The sequence below is a fragment of the Ipomoea nil genome, unplaced genomic scaffold (genome assembly GCF_001879475.1).
Source record: "Ipomoea nil cultivar Tokyo-kokei standard unplaced genomic scaffold, Asagao_1.1 scaffold0804, whole genome shotgun sequence".
NCBI lineage: Eukaryota > Viridiplantae > Streptophyta > Magnoliopsida > Solanales > Convolvulaceae > Ipomoea > Ipomoea nil.
In genome coordinates, this window is record NW_017617232.1 from 459,950 (window position 1) to 466,497 (window position 6,548).

General features: G+C 31.3%; 1 non-coding gene across 1 annotated transcript; it reads right to left on the reverse strand.

The window, feature by feature from the left end:
* Positions 1-2,641: 2,641 nt before the first annotated feature.
* TRNAT-UGU lies at positions 2,642-2,713 on the reverse strand. The gene has a single exon. It is a non-coding gene; the product is annotated as a tRNA-Thr (tRNA).
* Between the last annotated feature and the right edge of the window lie 3,835 nt (positions 2,714-6,548).

A 6,548-nucleotide genomic window follows, 5' to 3' on the forward strand; every position in this document is an offset into this window, starting at 1 on the left:
ATATATTTAATTTAATCTACTGAATTGTTTTTTTTTTTCTTATTATTTAGGAACAAATTTTGTTTGATTTTTTTTTTTTTTTCTCTGGGAGGAGGTACATAACACGTCCCAAGACCAACATGAGAATTGAGAATCAGCCGCCCAAGCTAGCTTATGAGCCAAAAGATTTGCAGGTCTACCAACAAAAATAACACTAATGTTAATCAGTAGCTACATTGTTGATAGTCGCTACCGCATTTGTATTAAGACAATTACGTTCCACGATAACATTATTACCATAATCATGATAGAGCTCCTTGCAGGCCAGCGATTTGGCCAAATTACACATGTACCGGAGTTTCTCAAAACAACGACAAAGACAACTAAACCAAACTTGGTAAAAATTGAGTGAACAAATTGCACTTTTGGTCCCGTAACTATTAGGGTACTGATAATTTGAGTACGTAACTTTCAAAACTTTCAATTCAAATCTTTAACTATGCAATTTTTAACAGTTTTGGTCCTGCCGGCCAAATTGCCGGCCAATTTTGACCGAAAAAACATAAATTGGGTCAAATTATTTTTTAACGAGGGTAAAATTGTTATTTCACTTTCTTCTTCTTCATTCTCCCCCTTCTTCTTCGTTCTTCTTCTTCTTCATCCTTGCAGTTGTGTGAATGCAAAATCCTCCAAAATGACAAATCTGTATACACCACCTGTATACCCCCAAAATGTGAATGCAAAATCCTCCAAATTCAGGGTGTTCAACAATTATCCGCTAAATAATCTAATCTCTGCAAAGGAGCACCAACCTGTAAGTTACAAGCAAAATTGCTACAAGCATTTGTGAATAATGAGGAAATCTATTAATTCGCTTGCTTCTAAGGATCGGAACAAAAAAAAAAAAAAACAGTTAACCAGGAAGCAGGCAAGGCTTTGTTTAGCCTTTAGGTGTTTTACTTCTTACGCAAGAACAAGAAACTGGCAGCCACAGAGATGCCAACAACGGCTACCGGAAGAACCCAATAATGTTTGGCGAAATCCACGACTTTCTGGGATGTATTGCTGGGCTGCTTTGAAACAGTGTCGAGTTTAGGGATGGCAGGGGCAGACGTATCAAGCTCTCCAATGAAGAATGTTTCCATGAGTTCCCTTGCACTTTTGCTATGCCCAGCATCTTCAAAGTCATCTGTTGCATCTTTTCCTAAACGAAGGAGGGGGAGAATGAAGAAGAAGAGAGTGAAATGACAATTTTACCCTCGTCAAAAAATAATTTGAACCAATTTATGTTTTTCCAGTCAAAATTGGCTGGCAATTTGGCCGGCAGGACCAAAACTGTTAAAAATTGCATAGTTAAAGGTTTAAATTGAGAGTTTTGAAAGTTACGTACTCAAATTATCAGTACCCTAATAGTCACAGGACCAAAAGTGCAATTTGTTCAAATTGAGTAGTATGAGAACGATAAGTTGGGAAACATTAAACCAAATTATTCTGTGGACACATAACATGGTAATTACAAACAGACACAGAAATTGTTAACTGCAGGTACATAATATGTTAACTGCAAATTAAACACATAATATGTTAGTTAACATGTTATGTGTTTGCAGCTAACATATTTTGTACATGTTGTTAACAGTTTATGTGTTTGTAGTTATTATTTTATGCGTTTGTAATTATCATGTGATGTGCCTTCAATACGCTTATAGGTACAGAAACGATTAACTGCATTTACAAAATGTGTAACTGCAGGTACAAAATGTATCAATTATTTAAATTAGAAAAAAAAATTGTTTGCAAATTGTAATGCCATCTAATAAGATTATGTATTGATATATAAAAAAATTAATATTTTCGTGAAACAAAAAAAAAAAATCATATAAATATTATATTAAAATCAAGATGCTAAACAAATACAGCCAGCCAATTTGAAAATATAGTTAGATCACCTATTTAACTCATAATAGATAAAATTGTTTAATGAGTAATGTTACATTTATCTCCTAATTTTACTTCATTAACATGACAATATTTGATTGCTTCAATTTATATTTGATTAACTAATAATTTCTTTCAATGCTATATGAAGTCTGTCAATTAACGGTAGCCAATGAATGAAAAGAATTTTATTGACATGTATAGGAAGTAAACATTATGAGGGAAATATATCATTATTTTTATTTAAATTAGGAATAGCCATACAATTATGATTTATCGTTAAAAAAAAAAATGTATGAAATCTCAAATTTAAATATAACTTTGTATAAATGCTAATGGAGTTGTCTTCAATAAATAAATGCTAATGGAGTTTATTTGTAACACCTACAAGCAAATTTCAAACAGAAAAAGAAATTCTCAATAGTAAGAAGTTTACGTGCTTCCAAGATGTGGTGTAACGTACCATTTGAGATTTCTTCTTAACGTAGTTTATGGAGTAGCATGTTCTAGAGATTTAAAGAAAATTAATAGTGTTTAAAATAATTATTTTTGTTATACATACCATACCCAAAGACAATTAAAAAATTCGTGAGCATATCTCATATAAAATTTTTGTGAAAAATAATAATATAAATAAATGCAATGAGTACTTATTGTTTGTAAACAAAATTGAATAGGGTGATTTATGTGATATGAGCGCGTGGAAATGGAATAAAATCATTTCTGCCCCCATGCAGGATCGAACTACAGACCTTCAGTTTACAAGACTAACGCTCTACCACTGAGCTATAGGGGCTAAGCCATTCAAATGATGTTACGTAATATATTTTACTCTTTCTATCAATATTTTCTTTTGTGGATTGCGCATGTGTTTATCGATTGCCGTGCATTTTAATCAAAAAAATATTTTAGTATTTAAGGGAATTTCAGAGTTTTACTTTTATCAATTGAGTTAATGCCCAAAATCGTCTTTGACTATAGTGATTTTTCTCAATTTTGTCCTAAACGATTTTGGTGACTTAATGTAGTCCCAGAGTTTTGTATTTTTACTCAATTTCGTCCCAGACTTTTGTGTTTTTGCTCAATTTAATCCCTCATTTGTTATTCCGTCCATTTGTTGTTAAATAAATAGACAATTCAGTAATTTTAATATTGGCATCTCTTTATTCATAGACATGTGAAGTGCGAAATCCCTCTTTTTTTACGAATTACTCCCAGAATCACTTCTAAAGTTGCGAATATAAAATTTGATTCGTAGGTCTAAGAGTAACTCTAAGTGTAATTCGTGTAAGAAAGAGAGATTTCTCACTTCGCAGGTTGAAAGTAAAGAGAGGTCAATAATGATATTATTGAATTGTCCCTTTATTTAACACAAATTTGACGGAATAACAAATGGAGGACTAAATTGAGCGAAACACAAAAGTCTGGGACTATATTAGGTCACTAAAGTCGTTTAGGACGAAATTGAGAAAAACCACTCTAGTCGAGGACAATTTTGGGTATTAACTCTTTATCAATTATTGTAGGATTTTGTTTAACTTGTCCAATCAATTATATGTAAGAATTGAAGCATAACATATTAGCTGCATTGAACCAAAAATATCTAGTATGCATAATAGAAATTAGGAAATTAATAGGGATGTTTTTGGGATGCACCTTGACAATAGCCTGGGTTTTGATGGTTTTAATCCTGAGTTTTCCAAGCCTACAGGGATATCATTGGCCGGGATGAGTTAGTTTAGTTTTGCAATGAATTTATTGAGTTTGGCAAGCTTCTAAAAGGCCTAAATACAATCCAAATAATTGTGTTGGTTCTCAAAAAGCAAAATCGGAAACTATGGTTGACCTTAGACCGATTGCCCTTTGTAATCTGGCCTATAAAACTCTTGCTAAGGCTCTGGCTAACATGCTAAAAACTCTTCTGCACAATATTATCTTAGACAACCAAAGTGCATTTGTTCCAGATATGCTTATTACAGATAATATTATGATTGCATTTGAGATGCAACACTTTTTGAAAATGAAAACTCAAGGAAAGAAGGGTATGCAACCTTAAAACTTGATATGAGTAAAGCCTTTGACAGAGTTGAATGACATTTACTTCAGAGTATATATTATACTTAGGCTGGGATTTGAAGACCGTTGGGTTTCTCTAGTGATGAAATGTGTCTCTACTGTGGAATATTTTGTATTGAACAGTGGAGAGGAAATAGATCCTATTAAACTAGGGAGAGGGATTAGACAAGGGGATCCTATTTCACCTTACCTCTTTATAATAGTGATAGAGGGCTTCGGTGCAATGTTGAGGGACACTGAGAGGATAGGGAATTATATTTACATGGCATTTCGGTGGCTAGAAATGCTCCATCATTTAACCACTTTTCTTTGCCGATGATAGTCATATTTTTTCAAGGCAAATAACAGGGAAGTTACCAATTTGAGTTTACTCTTCCAAGACTATGAGAATGCTTCGAGGCAGAGTATTAATCTGGATAAATCTTACATGCTATTTAGTAGGAACGTGAATGAGGAAACTAGGCAATTCTTTTAAAGCACGAAGGGAGGTTCTTTTGAAATTAGGCAATTCTTTTGAAGTTCTTTTGAGACCTCAACTTTAAAGATCACATTGACAAAATAAAGATATTGCAAACATGTTTTTAAGCTAAATGAAAGAAAACACTTTTAAAACAATGATTTAAATATTTATTTTGAAACTTTTGACTCAAAATTATTTTAGCTTCTTTGTAAAACCATTTGTTTGGAGGGTGAGAAATAATAGGCTTATATAAAAAAATATGGAGGAGAGAATTAGAAATATTTGAGTTCACAAATATGAAATATAAATATTCTAAATAATTTGCAACAAGTTCCTATTTCTTGAGCTATTTTTCCTCCAATTACGAAACCATTGTACTCTTCTTTTCTTCAAGCTTGGAATCTTAATTGATTAGCTTTCGTGGTGCAGTTCCTTCGAGAACTTACCACCGGATTCAATCTTGTGACCTTTTCTCAAGAGGAGTTATAGAAGTGTCATCTAAGCACAAGATGTTTGGCACAACTTTGATATTTAATTATAAGATAGTGTAAAAATAAGACAATAAACAATATAGTGAATATAATTAATTAATGAATTTGAAGGTAAGTAATCTTTGAATTGTACAAAATAAAGATAATATAACTAATGAAATTATATTTATTTTTTAATTTTTTTTATAATAAATATTTTTTTTTTGAATAAAGACATTATTGACATCTAATTTTCAATTAATTAAATGCATATGTATTATTTTTTGTTGTAGCTACTAATTTATCTATATACATACAATCTTAATAAGAGTCAATAATGTTAGGCATTTAATGTGAACAAAAAATGATGGTGTAATTATCTATTCGAATTGTTGATATTATTTCTGATTAAATATTTGTAATATATGTTTAATAATTATGTAGGATGAGGTTCGAACCTAAGACCTTATAGAAATTGATGAGTAAGTTAAGAATAATAAATAGTTAACGGAATATTCCTTTACTAAAGTTTATTCTAACGAAATGCAGGGTTATTAAAGGGAAGAAAATAATATAATAGAGGGTAAATAAGGAAAATCATAAAGAAATACTAAAATCAAAATAATATGAACCATTCATTTCAACAAATAATTACACCAACATTTTTTTTTTGTTCTTGTTAAGGGCCTAACTTTATTGACTCTTATTAGATTTGTATATAAATTATGCCTAATGTACATACATATAAACAAGGTGGAGCTAGAAAATTGATGTCAAGGAATCAGAATTATAGCAAAAATTTACAATGTCAATCAACATTAGTACATATGATCATTATATATACCATACATAATTATACTACATATTATCAATAATAATTTTTAATGATACTTTATTTAAGGTTTGACATCGATGTCAATCGATACTTTATAATTTTTCACATAACACAAAATATCTAATCTAAAATATAATATAATAAATTAATGTTATATCTGTAAACACAAAAAAGTAAACTGTATATATTTCACAAAATTTCGTGTACAGCGTGTGTATAATTCAGGGTGCAGGTACAAAATCTCTGTCTAGTCCTCTGATTCTTCACTGACGTTATCTATTGAAGTGCCTCCAGGATTCAAATAGCGTAGCTTCCCGGATTCAATTGGCGCGTGCCTCGGGATTCAAGTGGCGTAGCTTCCGAGATTCAATTGGCGTGACTTTCAACAACGAACGTCAAGCTCCGAAGCAATCAACTCTGGAAAACATCAAATTAAAGCGCCTGCAATGACTTCAAGTTGCCTTCAAAAGGCTCCAAGATCTTCAAAGTACCTACAAAAAGGCTTCAAGTTGCTTCAAGATCTTTAAAACCTGCAAAAAATGCCTTCAATGCCTTTAATTCTTCAAGATTTTCAAATGCCTTCAAAAGAGCTCTCAAATCTTCAAGCCAAGTCTTCAAGCGTTCTTCAATGCCTTCAAGCTCTCAAGTTGTTCTCAATGTATTTAAGGTGTGATTTAAAGAATGAAATTGAGGCTCTATTTATAGTGAAGTTTGTAACTAAAATCCATCAACAAACTCCACTAATATTTATTTAATTAAATTAATTAATTATCTACTAAAATGAACCTTG